Here is a 19,253-nt window from a genome sequence, read left to right on the forward strand (position 1 = left end):
TAGATCGTTTATCCATCAACGTAGGGATAGATCGTTTATCCATCTACATAGGGATAGATCGTTTATCCATCTACGTAGGGATAGATTGTTTATACATCTACATAGGGATAGATTGTTTATACATTTATGTAGGGATAGATCCTTTATCCATCTATGTAGGGATAGATCGTTTATCCATCTACGTAGGGATAGATCGTTTATCCATCTACATAGGGATAGATTGTTTATCCATCTACGTAGGGATAGCTTGTTTATCCATCTACATAGGGATAGATTGTTTATCCATCTACGTAGGGTTAGATCGTTTATTCATTTATGTAGGGATAGATCATTTATCCATCTACATAGGGATAGATTGTTTATCCATCTACATATGGATAGCTTGTTTATCCATCTTCGTAGGGATAGATGGTTTATCCATGTACATAGGGATAGATCGTTTATCCGTCTACATAGGGATAGATCGTTTATCCATCTACGTAGGGATAGATTGTTTATCCATCTACATAGGGATAGATCGTTTATCCATCTACATAGGGATAGATTGTTTATCCATCTACGTAGGGATAGATCGTTTATCCATTTATGTAGGTATAGATCATTTATCCATCTACATAGGGATAGATTGTTTATCCATCTATGTAGGGATAGATCCTTTATCCATCTATGTAGGGATAGATGGTTTATCCATCTACGTAGGGATAGATTGTTTATACATCTATGTAGGGGTAGATCGTTTATCCATCTACAAAGGGATAGTTTGTTTATCCGTCTACGTAGGGATAGATCGTTTATCCATCTATGTAGGGATAGATCATTTATCCATCTACATAGTGATAGCTTGTTTATCCATCTACATAGGGATAGATCGTTTATCCGTCTAGGTAGGGATAGATCATTTATCCATCTATATAGGGATAGATTGTTTATCCATTTACGTAGGGATAGATCGTTTATTTATCTACATAGGGATAGATTGTTTATTCATCAACGTAGGGATAGATCGTTTATTCATCTACATAGGAATAGATCGTTTATCCATCTACATAGGGATAGATTGTTTATCCATCTACGTAGGGATAGATCGTTTATCCATCTACGTAGGGATAGATCGTTTATTCCTCTACATAGGGATAGATCGTTTATCCATCTACGTAGGGATAGATTGTTTATCCATCTACATAGGGATAGATTGTTTATCCATCTACGTAGGGATAGATCGTTTATCCATCTATGTATGAAGCTACATGACTTCATACTTATATACTTATTAAAGATTTTATTTACAACCTCGCAATCTATATTCGGCTTGAAAAGCGTTTTTGATTCTTTCAGCATGCTGGCAAATGGAAACTTCTTAAGGAAGTCACCTCTTGGACTTTTTAAGCCACGTTTTAATACAGGATCCATCTTTGGTCAATGCAAACAATTCTTTCTTATATGTTTATGTCTATGACTATTTTCAGCTTAATATTCGTAGATTTACATAATTTAGAGAAGAAATGATAGGTGGGAACCTTTTTTAATTCATATCCTTTACATCCAGTTACAATATCTATAAAGATAGTTACAATATCTGTAACAATATGTGTGCAGTAGCAGAAGATTGAAATGTTTTAGATATATTGGAATTATAAAATATTGGATATGTATTGCAACAATATGTACAATATCTGTAACAATTTGTGCAATAACTGTAAAATTAGTTACAATAACTGTAACGATATTTGCAATAACCGTAACAATATGTAACGATATTTGCAATAACCGTAACAATATGTACAATATCTGTAACAATTTGTGCAATAACGGTAAAATTAGTTACAATAACTGTAACAGTATTTGCAATAACTGTAAAAATAGTTATACAATAACTGTAAAAATATGTGCAATAACTGTAAAAATATGTGCAATAACTGTAAACATAGTTACATTGACTGTAAAAATAGTTAAAATAACCGTAAACTTAGTTACATTAACTGTAAAAATAGTTACAATAACTGTAAAAATATTCAAAATAACTGTGACAATGAATGCTATAACTGTAACATTATGTACAATAGCTGTAACGGAATCCTGAAATGTTTCAGATATATTAGAATTAGAAAATGAAGACAACAATGAACCCTTACGAAGCAATGCGACGAATGAGAAGATAAATGAAAATGAAAGTAAACCTGTAGGAGAAGTAAAGGTAGACATCGGGTTTTCTTCTTGTACTTCCATTGTTTGTTTTTTAAAGTGTGTAACTTTTCCTCTTTGAGTAGGGTTTAAGATGATTAAATTTCAAGTCTAAATTGAATCCTGCGTCTTGGGGACAAGTTTGTTAAAATTAGCTTTTGAGGTCATTCTAGATTATTTTTCTAATATTAACAAACAATTTTAAAATACCTAATTTCACGATAAACGTCGAAACGGTTGAACCGATTAACCCTTAATTTTGACATATCACGGGCAGCCGTAGTACATTTGAATTTACGAGCCGGGTCAACCTTTCCGGTCCCAGTTTGTTCTGTACCTAGCTCTATGGACAGGACTAGCCGGTGCAACAAGGTTGACGCGGTCAGACTTTATGCGCACTTCATATAGGTTGAATTTACTTTTACTAAAGAGGCAGAGGTGCGTGATATAAGATGTCTCCTAATACAAAAATATATTTTGTTCCCGTTTAGCAAATATAGCAACTGATTTATTGCCCCTAATTCTGATTTTCTAATCGCTCTATCTTTGCAACCCAATGTCGTAGACCTTTGATTTTTCAAACTTTGAAATATCAATATCTGTTCAAGATAAAATAATATAAGTTTAAATTTTAAAAAGTTGACACGATCAGGTTGCAAAGATAAAAGGATTAGCGGAATTTTGATTTTCCTTTGAAATATAATATAATATAAGTTTGAAATATAATATAATACAGGTTTGACATATAAAGGTTTACACAATCAGGTTGCAAAGATGAAAGGTTTAGAAAATTTGATTTTCCTTTGAAATATAATATAATACAAGTTTGACATATAAAGGTTACACAATCAGGTTGCAAAGATAAAAGGATTATAAAATTTGATTTTTCTTTGAAATTCATTAACAAAAACGAGAACAGTTAGTTTAGTTAGTATTTGTTAATGTAAAAGACAGAAAATGTTAAAAAACTGAAGAAAAATCGGTGCAAAATGAAAATTCCAATTAACTTGGTGCGAAGATTTTCACTCTTTGTACAGAGCCAAAAATATTTTAAATATTTTCCAAATTTTCCAATTTAATTAAATTCCATTATTTGTAAGGGATTGTTCACCAAGATTCTTTGTTGCTCACAATGTATATATATATATATTTGGAAATTATTATCTGACCTTCTCCCAAAAAATAACTTGCACATTTTAACTTTAAGATTGAAGATAGAAAACATGAAAATACAAATTGATAATTTCCGCCGCTTCACGTCAAATTATGTTAAAATTTATCTTAGATTGAAAATTTACATGTTTTAAATTATAACTCCACTTGCTGAAGAGTTATTTTGAAAAAAAAAAATTTAAAATAAATATGACTTTCACAAACTTAGTGTTAAATCAAAAAAAGATAAGTGGTAATAAAGTCTATCCAGTAATTCTTCATTTATTTGACCTTTTTCTCATCATTATGAGGGTAGTTTCAAAGTTGTTATTTATCGAAAAAGAATTTTAAAGTAAGAGTCATTTAAGATTACACGAGCACTCCCTTAAAATTCTTATATTTTCACTGAACCAAATCTACAATTCCAAAATATTTGTTCCTAATTGACATATTTGGTTTTTGGAAATGGTAAATGGAGGTTTAGTATTTGAAGTGAGAAGTTGGTAAAACCTTTCTAGAATATTTAGCCCCGACTTTAACCTGCAAAATCATTCTTTATGCATGATCTCACACCCACACAAGTCCAAGGATAAACCGGGGCCTTTTCTTATTTCTTAAAGGGACTGTCGGGATAATTCCAATCAAGGAACTATATACAGGAACGCCCCACTCAGATATGCGCATATTATGTACTGTATACTGTGGGAGGAATGTAAACAAACCCAGTGCCCCACAGAAGTTGAAGTGAAAGGACTACAGCTCTGATGTGATATTACAGTCCAACAAAAAAAAGTTAATATATATTAAGTTAGAGTGAGTACTTATGATTTTTGACTTTCTGGTCAATATGGAAAATACAATAGCAATATATTCTTATTCCACCCCTTGGGCCCTTTTCCCTCAAAAATTATGCGTTGCCCCTGAATCCTTTGTTTTGATATCCTTCCACTGCAGTACACAGATTTGACGCTTGAGATATGGATAATCTTAAAAAGCTGCATACTTGATTATTGAGATATACTTGTTTTTCTGCAAATAGATTATCAAGTACAATAGGTGGCAACAGTGAAATGAACAAATTATACACAACGTCACAAGTGTCAAATATAACAAAGAAAACGAAATTGTCTCACATTAGTTGACATGTTTTCTAAGATTAAATAAAAACAGAAACTAAAAAAACATTCACATTTCACTTATTTTACTGTAAGAAAAGCACTTTATTTTAAAATTATCACTATTATTGATAATTTTATCGGACACAAAAACTGAATTGACACTTGTGACGACAGAATACAACTGTACAGAGAGTGTACAAATTCTACGTTGCCATCTATTGTACTTAACAATCTATTTGGTTTTTCTGTATGATAATTAATAATTACAAACGTATATGCAGTTGGGAAATTAAGAAAATTGACAAAATCAATTTGTTTTTCATGATAGAAAAACATCTAGATCTTCCTAATTGTTACTTTTTATTTTTCTTATCCAAATTTAAAACAATAACGATCAAAACATTCTCTAACTATCTTTATTTCAAGATTCTTAATTTTTTTTAAAATGAAAAGAATATTACTGCAAGAATACCATGGGTATCATCCACAAAATGGTGTCTGCAATAGGAATGAAGTAAACAAATTAAATAATCTGATCGCCATATATTTAAAGGGTTTGTACGCATAATTTCAATTAAGTGACTGTCCCTGCAAATGATTACAATGTTTTGTCTACAATTAACGATACAATTAAAGCTTTATCTATGAAAGATATTAAAGTTTTTTTATGGTTTTAATTTTGATAATTCCTTTTTTTTACCTGCAGTAGAAATGTGGTAAGTCACTTTTGTAGAGAAACCACAATTGATAATAATCAGTTTTATAAACTATAAACATTGAAATCTAATAAATACGTAAATAAATAAAGCGTTTACGGGTACTGGTGTGAATCAGACAATACCATCTTTGCATGGACAGCCCACGTACGTACCTCTCTAGTAAATTCAACCTAAAGTCTGACCGCGTCAACCTTGTTGCACCGGCTAGTCCTATTGAGTGTCTGCTTTATTTATAACCCACTGCCCTGGCGGTACTATACAAACTGGGATAGGAAAGGTTGACCCAGCTCGGAAATTTAAATGATTTACGGCTGCCCGTGAGCCATACGAAATTATACTTACTTTAAAGAGTTTAAGGTCGTCATTAAAGTTTTATTTTTTTGCGGTTTCAGATTTGTTAACGCCGACCGCCCTTGAGACCATCCTATATTGGTGTACCCTACCCTATGAGCTCCCCACCTCCCCACCTTTCCGCCTTTTGTCACAAATAAAACTGTATTGGTCATTTTATATTTCCCCGGCCTTCTATTTATCACTATAATTTTCTTCCTAAAAGTACAGAGCAGAGTGTGCGAAAAGTTTATTATTTGTTTTATGAACCCCTGCTAAAGGATAATACCCCCCCCCCTGATATGGTTATATCTAAAGGGGGAAAGATATGGTTATATCTAGAGGGGGAAATGACTAGTAAACCTGTGGAATTCTGAGTTAAGATTTATCATCTTAGCGCTGTAAAAATTAAACCCTATCTTTTTTAGGCCTCTTCTGATCTATGCTTGATTCTATCTATGTATTTATCTACCTATCTGTCTTGCTATCTATCTATCTATCTATCTATCTATCTATCTATCTATCTATCTATCTATCTATCTATCTATCTATCTATCTATCTATCTATCTATCTATCTATCNAATCAATATTATTCCATGGTACACCCTGATACTATGGTAAATAATCAATATTATTCCATGGTACACCCTGATACTATGGTAAATAATCAATATTATTCCATGGTACACCCTGATACTATGGTAAATAATCAATATTATTCCATGGTACACCCTGATACTATGGTAAATAATCAATATTATTCCATGGTACACCCTGATACTATGGTAAATAATCAATATTATTCCATGGTACACCCTGATACTATGGTAAATAATCAATATTATTCCATGGTACACCCTGATACTATGGTAAATAATCAATATTACTCCATGGTACACCCTGATACTATATATGGTATCATAAGTTTTTCAACAATAAATGGAACATTTTTGAAGACGAATTGATAGATCACTTGACACCTTTCGTTGAAATCTTTCCAAAAAGTTTTTAAAAATGTTAGATGAATACAATAACCAAAATTGGGTCTTAATTGATAAATTCAGTTTTTCTTACAAAAGCAGGCATTCAGGCAGTGTGCCTGAGGACTTATAAGGCTGTTTTTGGTTCAAAGTTAGGGACATTATAGTAATGCTGTCGACAACCGATATATTTATAGTATTGCAGGAATAGGAATAATTTGTTAAAAATTAGAAAATCGCAAGGAGCGTCGTCGCCTTTAAATAAACTGAAAATTGCCTTAGACTCGAATTTTTTATTCCTATACCTTTGCAACCTGATGATGTCTACATTTGATATTTGAAGTTTGAACCATTTGATTTTACAGAATTAATAGCTAAAGTTTACGACATTAGGTTGTAAAGATAAAGGGATTAGAAGATTAGAGTTTGATGTGAGTAATCACTCCTCAGTCCGGTCCTTCTCATCATCTTTGATATCTCTAATAAAAACTTCAAACTTTAACCATCTATCAAGTAAGGAGAAAGACAGAGGGTGTAGTTTATGATGTAAAATTTTTACATTTTTCGAATAATTTCCGAACTAGATTTATTTTTCCGCCTGTGTAAGCTCTAATCTGAAACTAATGCTCTGTTTTATGTAAATCTGAATAGATATGAAAATACGGATGTCACAGCCTGACATGTGATCCATCTTTCACATAAAAAAATCATTCTGGTCATAGGAAACTATTATGTGAATTATAAGAATTATTTATATTAAATGCTTTTATCCTCCTCGGATACTACAGAGGAACACTAATGATGCATCTATTCTTGTTTACAAACACAGCCCAGATAGAACTGGTTTCATATGAATTCGCAACAGCAATTAACTTTCCTTGCCTTACTACCTTGGGCAGTCTTTATTTTGACAGTTTCAGTTTGGTAAGTGAGTGCAAGTCCATTAATATTATACTAAAAATACAATAGCGTTGTTTTCTGTTAGAAGAAATGTATATAATTCAATGTAAGTTGAGTACTCAAATATCCAATTTTAGAAGTAATAGAATAAAGAGAAGAAGGAAGAAAATAGTTTTATATTTTTAGTTTTTGGACTTTTCTTTTACGTGAAAAATGACTGGTGTGAACTGCTCTTTAAAAATAATACGGTAAGAAAACTGTTTAAAGGGACTTTAGACGTAATTTCAGTTGACCTTCCTATTAAGGAGTACCATTTAAACCTGAGTAATAATAATGACGATATTGTCAGATTTTATGTATCCAAAAAGTGCTGAATTCTGTTCTGTTTTATAAAAAACTAAGATAAAAACTTCCTCCTTGATGAGGTAAAGTACTAACGCTTACAGTTGTAAATCTAACACATGTCTCATCATCAAATTATGCTTTGCAATCCATGTAAAAAGGATTAGAATACAAATGATAACAATAATGATAAAGATAATATTAATAATTCCTAGCACAAACTAATATAAAGAACTCTAAAAACAATTGTCTTTATCTTCCAAAGCAAAAAGAATATATATATATATATAATATCATATATAATATATATATATAATATATCCTGTTACAGAAACATTATATCTTTAACAAGGAGCAGCACAGTTTAATCATTATGCAAAAGAAAATATTTTTTCTTCAGTTGTAGAAAACAAATGTTTAAGTCGAATTGTCGAAAAATCGAATATTGTTAAATATTTGAGTTTATATATATACTTATGTTTCAATATAAAATAGTTAAAAGTTTTGAGATTAAGCTTAAGCGGAGATCTACTTATTTTGTTAGATTGAGTTTAAAAGGAAATTGAGTTTTAACAAAGTTTTCGCAAATACTCAATGCGAAGTTACTGGTACAAGGCTGTCCGGAAAATTTAACCTTTTAGCAGAATTGAAATTATATTTTTTAGAATAAATTGTCTCTCTTTGTAAGAAAATACTGGTTTTATATTGGGATGAGATTCTTTTAACGACGATGCATGACATATCTTTCGCGGATTATCTGAGCAAGAGCGGAGCAAACCGGGTCAGCTGATGTCAGGCTGAAATCCCGCCATTTTTTTAAAGTTTCATTTTGAATCCGGCAATATTTCTTTGGAGGGAATGTGATTTGATTAAAAACTGGTGAAAATAGTAAAGATTCTTGGTGAAAGTATGCAGAACGTTTCTTTTTCACCTTTTTAATTAAAATTACTTAAGTCATCTAAAGTTCTTCTAAGAGAGCTTTGTTATTTTCCATACATCAGTACATAAAATGCTTTAAAAATGGAGGACCACCTAAAGATAAACCTGAAGTTGTATCACGAATAAAATTTGTTCTCTTAAATGTCTCAAGTATTTCACACACCGTGTATTTATTCTTATCACAAAGTCTTAAGATGGCATTGAGTAACTTGAGGGAATTACTTAAATCCGGGGCTGCCAAGTTTTTACACTGTAAAATGTTTTTATAGTGTAAACGAAGCAAAGTGTGTTCCATTAGACAAGTCGGGGTGTATTGATACATCACACTCAGAGACAATACATTTATTACAATCTTTCACGTCCTAGGCCACTCTTCATGTTTAAAGGGACTGTTTGTAGTCTCTAAGCGTAATTTCAACTCTCCTGGCAACGATGGTAATGTCCGATTTACAACAGTACCCTTGAAAGCCTTGTCTGATTAAGTATAAATTAGATCTCCATGGGTTTGTTTCTTTCAGCTGTTTTTTTTTCATTCGCGGGTTCTCTCTTAAAGTGACTTGCGCATGTCTTGCTCACAAGGAGCAATGGAGAAATTCACAGAAATGAACATTTTTAAAATGACGCTATCTTCCTATCTTTAGAATTAGATTAAGGTATCAAGGGTAAATCTGGCATTGCTATTTTTGCAGGAAGGGTCACTTAAGATTACAATTATTCCTCAGCAGGATTTAGTTTTAAACCAAATTTTAAGTTTAGATATTTATTTTCTAAGACCGAATATTTCATGGGTTAAGTTTAGAGTAATAGAAATAAGACCCCCTCCAGAATTAAAATAGCTTTAATTTGAGAATTTGAAATTCATATAAAGGCTAAACATATATATATATATATATATATATGTAAATTATATTTACGCTATTGATCTTATTCAAGTCTTTCCCTTGCACGTAGATAGATTTTCTATAGAACATTGACCAAATAAATACATCAAATTTGACCTATAAATAATGTATTTGAAATAAATAAATTTTAGATTTCTTTATTTTTGTTAGATTTTGCGTGAAACATCTCACAATATTTTATTTATTTCTTATTGTTATACGTTATAAATGGATTACTACGTACAACATATATATATATCCGTCAATCCCCCCCTATCTCATATCTATATATATGTATTTTTTATATTACATATTCGAACAATCAAAAATAGAATATAACTAAAGAGGGGAGGGGGGGTATATTTATGTTGACGTATTAGGAGCTATTGTTTTTGTAGAGAAACCACAAATGAAAATAACCAGTTTTTCAAAGTATATCAGCGATTCAGTCCCTTTAAGCAAACAACATATTAAATATTGTTTAGAATGATACATGAGAATATTGTTTAGAATGATAAATGAGAGTATTGTTTAGAATGATAAATGAGAGTATTGTTTAGGATGGTACATGAGAGTATTGTTTAGAATGATAAATGAGAATATTGTTTAGAATGATAAATGAGAATATTGTTTAGAATGATAAATGAGAATATTGTTTAGAATGATAAATGAGAATATTGTTTAGAATGATAAATGAGAATATTGTTTAGAATGATAAATGAGAATATTGTTTAGAATGATAAATGAGAATATTGTTAAGAATGATAAATGAGAATATTGTTTAGAATGATAAATGAGAGTATTGAGAAGCTCAGGATCGGGGGAATTTTTTCCTGAGGGTGGGGGGCTTATCCTTAACCACTAAATGAGTTCTCATCTATTTAAGAATTTCTTAAACTGACCCCCCCTCCCCCGTCTTATTTACTGTGAAAATGCGTTTTCTGATCTGAAAACAAAAGCATTGTTGCCTATATGTGATATTTTGTACATGATTTCAGCAAAATTATTAATATTTATTTTTTATTATTTTAGGGTTGAGTTAGGTTATTAAATATTAGAATTCAGGCATCTTTGGTAGGATAATAAAATATATGACACTAATTATTAGAATTCCCTTTGGAGCCTACTTTAGAAATCTTCAAGCAAAACCGGAGTATTCAATTACTGACTGCAATTTTAAGATTTTTTTGTGTGAAATATTTTAAGTTCGGATTTAAAGAGAATAAAAGTTTACTAGATGTGAAATCAATGCGAAAAATAACTTTTTGCAATCTTGGGAACCTGAGAGAGAAACAATCCAGTGCTGCACAAAGTTCAAATTAATAATCTACTTTTAATAGAATCAGAAGAATTGAATTCTTATTTTTACCTGGAAATCATATTTTTGTGTTTGATTTAGCGAAAATAACCAAAGACGTTGGTATTTGCATGAATAAAAACTACAAACATAGAATAGAAAAGTTTGATTATTGCAAAAAATCAAACATTGCAGCTTAAATTTGTAGGTTTAAAAGTTTGCAAAGATGATGTTAGAAAGAATTTGTAATCCAAATATTGAATTTAGAAGTTGGAAATCTCCAAACAGCTCATCTGTTTTAGAAGTTTGATTTTTAGAAGAACAAACCTCCAAACATGATTTATAGAGTTTGATGTTTGCAATAAAGTACATTGAGCATTATATATTAAAAATTGATATTTGCAAGAAAATTCAGAACCAACCACATACAATTTAGTCTAATTTTTACAAAATTAGAGTTCCGAAAAATCTGATTTTTGAAAGAGTTAAATTGTCTTGCATATAAAAGCTTTACATTTGCAAAAATGAAAACTAGAAAGAATTTCCAAAATATTGACAATGGAAAATTATGTAGTTTTCAAGAATAAAAACTACAAATTTGCATAAAGAAGATTGATATTTGCCAAAAAATACAAACTCCAAATATTAAAAAAGTTTGATTTTTTTCAAAATAAAAAAGGAATTTTAAATAAAATCTTTACAGGTAGACTCATCAAACTGAAGAATAAGAGGACAACCGAGCTAAAATAAAGTTATGATTTTGAATAATCAACATGAAACACAGCTCTTGTGCAGTGAACACAGACCCATTATATACTAAATATGTTGATTTTCAAGCTGGTGGTAAAACTATTTGATTCAACGACATCAAATACACCGAAGATTGCTAAAATGTCGTCTTGCTGTTTCTCAATTTTATAGGGCCCACTGTACAATAACATTAATGTGTAAAATTGTTTTTAGAACAGATTTAACAAAATTGGTATTTTCTAAACCGAGTAAAATCTTTACACTGCACACCTCTTCCAAACTTTTAAATTATTTTATTATTGTTGAAAAGATTCGTTGAAGGGCAAAAGATGTGGTGTATAAGTATAAGTATAAGTTGCCACTTAAACCTTATTATTTTCTATAAGTCCCATATTGAATTTTTAAATTGAAAACTTCTCTTTAAACTTTTAACTTTTTATCAAAGCTTTTATTTTTTACCAGGCAAACAAATGTTAACTAAACCACGTCAAATATTTCAAGTGATCCTCCGTTTGTAGAGCATTGTGTCTAATTCACAACAGTACCCTTTTAATCTTTAACAAGTCTAGGTTGACACACCTATCCTTATCTAACTTTAGAAATGCTTGTTATTTGTAAATATTTTATTTATATATTATTATTTACATATTTATTCGAGATGTTTTCCTACAATTTGAACACGATTTTGGAGATAAACACAGGGTTCTCTGTCCATCGATGATCAGTCAAAAGTTAAAAAATGCCCTTGCAAATCAGGCTTTCCTCTCTTTGACATTGGAATTACAATTACAGCCCCTTTAAACGGAATTTTTTCCAACACTTTCAAATTTAAACGATATAATATATTCATCTTAAAGGGAGTGTTCGCGAAAAATGAAAGGGGGTATAGGCTTAATGCGATAAAAAAGCGCTTTTGATCGCTACTAATCTTACTTCTATCCGTAAAAAATCAATTTAATTTCAAACAAATCATTCAAATATTACAACCTATAGTCATCGATTATCTTTCGCCACATTTGTATATAGTTTATATTTTATAATATTTAATTTTTTTAGAAATCGTTTTCAACGGATTTCGAAAATTGTGAGTGGTGTGCGGCATTCTTAGATAGTTGGGCAAGCGACAAAAGAAACAAACAAATTAATTAAAAACTATTATAAAATATAAACTATATACAAATGTGGCGAAAGATAATCGATGACTATAGGTTGTAATATTTGAATGATTTGTTTGAAATTAAATTGATTTTTTACGGTCTAAGTCGTATGTTGCAATTTTCTCAATTTGCATGGCCGCTAAGTTATTCGGTATGAGACGTCTTTAACAATTTTCTCCTTATAGACACAACAGATAGAAGTAAGATTAGTAGTGATTAAAAGCGCTTCTTTATCGCATTAAGCCTATACCCCCTTTCATTTTTCGCGAACACACCCTTTAATTTTATGATAAAATTGAAAAAATCATCCAAAACTATAGATTGTTATTTTGAAGAATTTGATCGAAATCTAGTGAATTCTCATTTTGATTAAGAAGCCCTCATATCCTTCAGAACTTACTCATCTTTAATAAAGTGAAATAATTAATATTAAACTTGAAGATATTTTCCTGAGAGTTCGGTACTTTTAAAGGAAAGGAAAGAGTTAAACTCAGGGGCGGAAATTTAAGACTTAAGAGAGTATCGTTGAATGAGACTCCCGAGTTTCCTGTTTGGGGCTAAGACATTTGTGCAGATGTAAATTAAAGAATTTCAAATGACAAATCACATGATTCAATTATTCAAATTAAAAAAACAACTACAGAAATGAAACCCAGTTTCATGAATACGGTCAGGTAGTTTTGAAAATACGAATGATTTTGTTAAGAAATATTATTTCATGCCATTCTCATTTTGTTTTCTGATTTCTTAAATTAGAATCTACGCAAATATATAGAAACTCGGGAATTCGTTTCATGATGCTCTCTGAAATTTCCGGCTGTGTAGAATATTAAGAATATATTTAGTTCACAAGTTTACCAGGAACCTTTCACATGAGATTTACAGGTTTTTTACCCCTTCTTCTTTTAGTTAAACTCATGGTAATCTTCAGGAAGTTTACAACTTTTGTACAAATCAATAAATGTAAAGAAAATAAAAAAAAACCCAAATGAGGGTTCCCGGTTCATTATAATATTAATATATTGAGGAAAAAACGTATTTTAGACAAATGAAGCACCATTTTTAGTAGAAGTAAATATTTCCATTTATTAATAGCGCCGATTTAAGGATTTATAACTCTAATTGAAAAATAAGATAGAAAGATAGATGTTACCGCCATACTATTTCTATTGGTTCAGAATAGAAAACAAACACATGACTGAACCCTGATTGGATCAGGCGCTAATGGACTCGGCATACAGGAATGGAAGAGTCACTTCAAATCACGTTTACAGTCCCTTTAGTACCTTTCATTAGACGGTAAAAGACACTAAGACGGTAATATTTCGTCGTCCACTGTGATCCTAAGGTTACAAACTCCCACAACATTTTGCCAAGTATTTATTTTCAATTGAAACTAGAATACAAGTGTTATTATAGTTTAAAAATGTACATGTCTGGCGGCAACAAAATACAAGCGATTTAGTGAGACAAAATCAAATGACAAGGCGTTTCGACACTTCAAAGTCAACCCAGTTTTGAAAAATAATGCAACTTTTCATAACAGTCTGGATTGCTGTGCGTCAAGTTCCGGTACAAATGAATATAAAATCCCGTATCTTTTTACAAAAAATTTGTAACTTAAGAGTAACGTTGAATGAAACTCTCGAGTTACTTTTCTTGTGTAAATGATTTAATTAGATTTTGAATTGATAAATTAAAAAAAAATTATAGGAGTAAAAAAATAAAGAAAAGTAAACAAAACATTGTTATTACTGAGATTTATGACGATTTAAGAGCCGAGCTGATTTGAACAAAACTAAGTTTGTGTATACGCTCTCTTTAATTCAATGCTTTGTGTTCGCTCCCTTTAATTCATTAATTTCTAGGAGAATCCTGAGTGCAGGAGACAGTATAGTGATAACTTCCTGAAGGTATTAATATCATTCATTTCTAGATTTTTAGAAACAATTTTACTTTTTAACTCATGATTTTCCAGCCGCCTGTTCTTATTGTTTAACTCGTTATCTGATCAGTGAAAGATATTGTCATTTTTATATCTTGAAAAGTGTTTTTATATCTTGAAAAGTAATTTTATATCTTGAAAAGTGTTTTTATATCTTGAAAAGTGTTTTTATATCTTGAAAAGTGTTTTGTTTTCATATCTTGAAAAGTGTTTTTAAATCTTGAAATGTGTTTTTATATCTTGAGAAGTGTTTTTATGTCTTGAAAAGTGTTTTTATATCTTGAAAAGTGTTTTGTTTTCATATCTTGAAAAGTGTTTTTAAATCTTGAAATGTGTTTTTATATCTTGAGAAGTGTTTTTATGTCTTGAAAAGTGTTTTTATATCTTGAAAAGTGTTTTGTTTTCATATCTTGAAAAGTGTTTTTAAATCTTGAAAAGTGTTTTTATATCTTGAGAAGTGTTTTTATGTCTTGAAAAGTGTTTTTATGTCTTGAAAAGTGTTTTAATGTCTTGAAAAGTAATTTTATATCTTGAAAAGTGTTTATATATCTTGAAAAGTAATTTTATATCTTGAAAAGTGTTTATATATCTTGAAAAGTAATTTTATATCTTGAAAAGTGTTTATATATCTTGAAAAGTAATTTTATATCTTGAAAAGTGTTTATATATCTTGAAAAGTAATTTTATATCTTGAAAAGTGTTTATATATCTTGAAAAGTAATTTTATATCTTGAAAAGTGTTTATATATCTTGAAAAGTAATTTTATATCTTGAAAAGTGTTTATATATCTTGAAAAGTAATTTTATATCTTGAAAAGTATTTAACTTTCACAATTTCTTCTATCGTTTTTAAAGCAAACAATCTGCAATTCGCTTACATGGAGAAACCATAAAATCACGATTGAAAATTGACCAAATTTTAAAGATAAATCATTTATATCTTATTCCTTCTTGATCAGAAAAAGAGGTTTCAAAGATAAAGTTGACATATCACTTTATAAATCCAGGATGACCTAACATTACGCATACAATTGCAATTGAAATTGAAATCTAAGGAAATTTCTTTTACTCTTCAGATTTCGAAATTTGTATTCATAAAACATAAAACGCTACAACCCCATATGTTAGTTCAAGGTTACAAGGATGGACCAACATGTCTGAAAGACCCCCCACCTCCCCACCTCCCCCTTCTTTCAACATTGTTTACACGCCATTAACCATGGATCCAAAGTAAACATGGGTTTAAGAAATACTACATACCCTACCCTAGTATATATATATATTCTAGGTTGGAGGGAGTCCAGATAATTACACTAAACCAACACAAAAACACAAGAAGATTCTGCGTGGGAGAAAAACATAGCGGATCTAACGTATATACGTGGATCTAGTATATACACGGATCTGGTGTATACGCGGATATGGTATGTACGCGGATCTAGTGTATATGCGGATCTAGTTTATACGCGGATCTAGTGTATACGTGGATCTAGTGTCTACGCGGGTCAAGTTTATACGCAGATCTGATATATATAATTTGTAGATATGGCAACAGCGTACCAATTTCAATTGGTTTTAATGAAGGTTTAAAATCTCAGAAAATTGGACCTAGTATATACGCAGATCTAGTATATACGCGGATCTTGTATAAATGTGGATCTAGTATATACGCGGATCTTGTATAAATATGGATCTAGTATATACGCGGATCTTGTATAAATATGGATCTAGTATATACGCGGATCTTGTATAAATATGGATCTAGTTTATACGCGGATGTTGTATAAATATGGATCTAGTATATACGCGGATCTTGTACAAATATGGATCTAGTATATACGCAGATCTTGTATAAATGTGGATTAAGTATATAGCGGATCTTGTATAAATATGGATCTAGTATATACGCGGATCTTGTATAAATGTGAATCTAGTATATACGCGGATCTTTTACAAATATGTATCTAGTTTATACGCGGATCTTGTACAAATATGGATCTAGTTTATACGCGGATGTTGTATAAATGTGGATCTAGTATATACGCGAATCATAAGAATAGCCATATCTAGTATATACGCGGAGCTAAAGCGTACACTATGGAATAAAATTTATTGCAGTATTTACAAATGGTCGTCTATGGAAGTAATAATGAATGTATAAAAATTTGTATTGAAAATATTATTTAAATAATTCTGGTTTTTGTTGTAAAAAGCACAGAAAGCACTTTTAAAGGGAGAGTCTGGCTAGACATGGTGGTTGAGTTGAGAATGCAGTATTGTAGAGAAATATTTTAGAAATCATTTGAGAATTATATAAGACGTTTGTACTAATCTGAAAACGTATCTACCCCCAAAGTAGAAGTTTTGAACGGCGAATTTATTACTCAGGATTTACAGACCTTTAAAAAGTTTAATACGTCTTCAATGAATCCGAAAGAAGTTTTCCACAACACTGCATACTCAGTTCAACTACCTTTACATAGCCGGTCACTCCCTTTAAGTTTTGATTTTAAATAGTCCAGTTTAGACCCATTTTGATTAATTAATTGATTATTTAGCTTTTGGAAAAATGATAAGTTCTGAAACAAAATAAAAACACAACAGATTCTTTAAATGTCGTCTTTCTATTTTATGGGCTTTACTGTATGCATTGAGGGGAGGAAGGTCAACCACAACCATTCCTATTCCGAGCCACATTATCCTCTTTTTCTCGTCCGAGCCACCTTAAAATCCTCGTCTTTTCAAAAATCCTTGAAGATAAGAATATTTTTTGAAAATCTGTCCACGTTAGGGAATTAAATCAAATATTAATATTTTCTCTTACAACTTTTAAATTTTAGAAAAATTTGCTATACTCACAAAACGATTTCCTTAACGGTTCAAACACTGTTTAAATTCATAGGGTTGTGACGGATAAATTGAAGGTAATGATTTAAATAATTTAAATTAAACATTATTTTCTCCTTGGATATAATCGTTTGACAATCTTAGTATGAGAACAAAAATTTGCCTTATTTGTAAATATATCAGAAACGAATGATTTTTTTTTATATGGGTTGAATTGGAAAATTATAGAACATGTTCAAGTTAATATTTTGAAATAATTTTTGTATTATGAAAGTTAGCCATTTTGGAGACAGAAGAGGTTTAAGTTTTAACCTAAATAATGTTTGACATCATTCTCATGGATTTGAAGATTCCAACATTTTAAAATAATTGCAAAATTTTAGTCTATCCATGCTTTATGCCCTAACGTGGCCAGATTTTCAAATAATATTTTCATCTTCAAGGATTGGACACATAAAAAAATATTTTTAAAAGAACGAGGATTTCAAGGTTGTTAAGGACGAGAAAATGAGGAGAATGTGGCTCGGTCTGGGATTTGTTGTGGTTGGCCTTCCTTCCCTCATGTGTTTTAAATTTTTTAAATGGCTACATTTTTAATTGGTGCTGCTGTAATAATGATAAAACTGTTTTATAATTTTTTTTTGCAATTTTAAGGTTAAGGTTTTTTACAAGGTGTTTTTATCACTTTTTTTAAAGTAATTATTCGACGGATTAATTCTATTAATTATTTAATTGTTTTTAGCAAATCCACAAAAATCAGATTTAAAATATTTAATTTCAAATTTCTGAAAATATTAAAACTTTGTAAAACTTGTTGTCGATCTTCAAAGACTTCTGTTTTGACAAAATCAAATTTTTATTCTATATTTAGAATAAAAGATGGAATATCAAAAAATAGAAAGAGAGCATTCTTTTTCAAATTTTACAGCAAATTCTAAACAAAATATCTCTTTGGATTGATAAATCTCTAAATATTTCAGGACTTATTTACAAAGTTATAGCAGTTTCAAGTTACAAACCCGTTTTTTTAAAAAAAAAATAAACTGTTGATGTAGGTTTATTTAATGCAATGACGAAGATATCCATCTGGAAATTGATAATTTTTATTTGTGGGTTTGGCAAAAAATGACTTCCGGATTTATGCGTTAAAGAAAAAGTAGGAAATTACCAAAATTTAACATCATCATAATTTGGGGGTCAGATAAAAATACTTGATAGAAGATTTTCATTCCGCGCCGACTGATTAGTGGACATCTGTATCATAATTTATAACTTGAAAACAAATATAAAAAAGTCAAAAGAAAAATGAAAAAGATGATCTAATATCTACATTTAAATTAATCAATTCTAATGAATTTAAATTGCATTTAAACAGTTAAAAATTGTACAGAAGAATTATTGTTCGGTAAAACTACTTATTTTTATCTTGTATTGTAATAAAAACTATGTAAACTGTATTTGTTAAATGAAATGTAAATTTGTTTTGAATGAAATATAGTGTTAAAATGGAGTTATATTCAGAGTGTAAATACAATTACTAATGCATATAGTTTACTTAATTCCTTAAACTTTAATCATTTCAAATGTACTAAACACCTGCCAGAAACATAAATTTTCTAATCCCTAAATCGTTGCCACCTGATGATGTAAGTTTTCGATATTTTAAACGTGAAGCAGCCTTTTATCAATTAGATTTTATTGTTTAACAATGGGT

At 30.1% G+C, this 19,253-nt stretch overlaps 1 long non-coding RNA gene across 1 annotated transcript; it reads left to right on the top strand.

Moving 5' to 3' along the window:
• The first annotated feature begins 7,548 nt into the window (after nucleotides 1-7,548).
• LOC111717822 (uncharacterized) lies at nucleotides 7,549-16,926 on the top strand. Its single transcript, XR_002768924.1, has 3 exons — nucleotides 7,549-7,629; nucleotides 14,616-14,660; nucleotides 15,981-16,926. It is a non-coding gene; the product is annotated as an uncharacterized LOC111717822 (long non-coding RNA).
• Nucleotides 16,927-19,253: the final 2,327 nt, after the last annotated feature.

The sequence above is a fragment of the Eurytemora carolleeae genome, unplaced genomic scaffold (genome assembly GCF_000591075.1).
Source record: "Eurytemora carolleeae unplaced genomic scaffold, Eaff_2.0 scaffold2180, whole genome shotgun sequence".
In the NCBI taxonomy this organism is placed as follows: Eukaryota; Metazoa; Arthropoda; class Copepoda; order Calanoida; family Temoridae; genus Eurytemora; species Eurytemora carolleeae.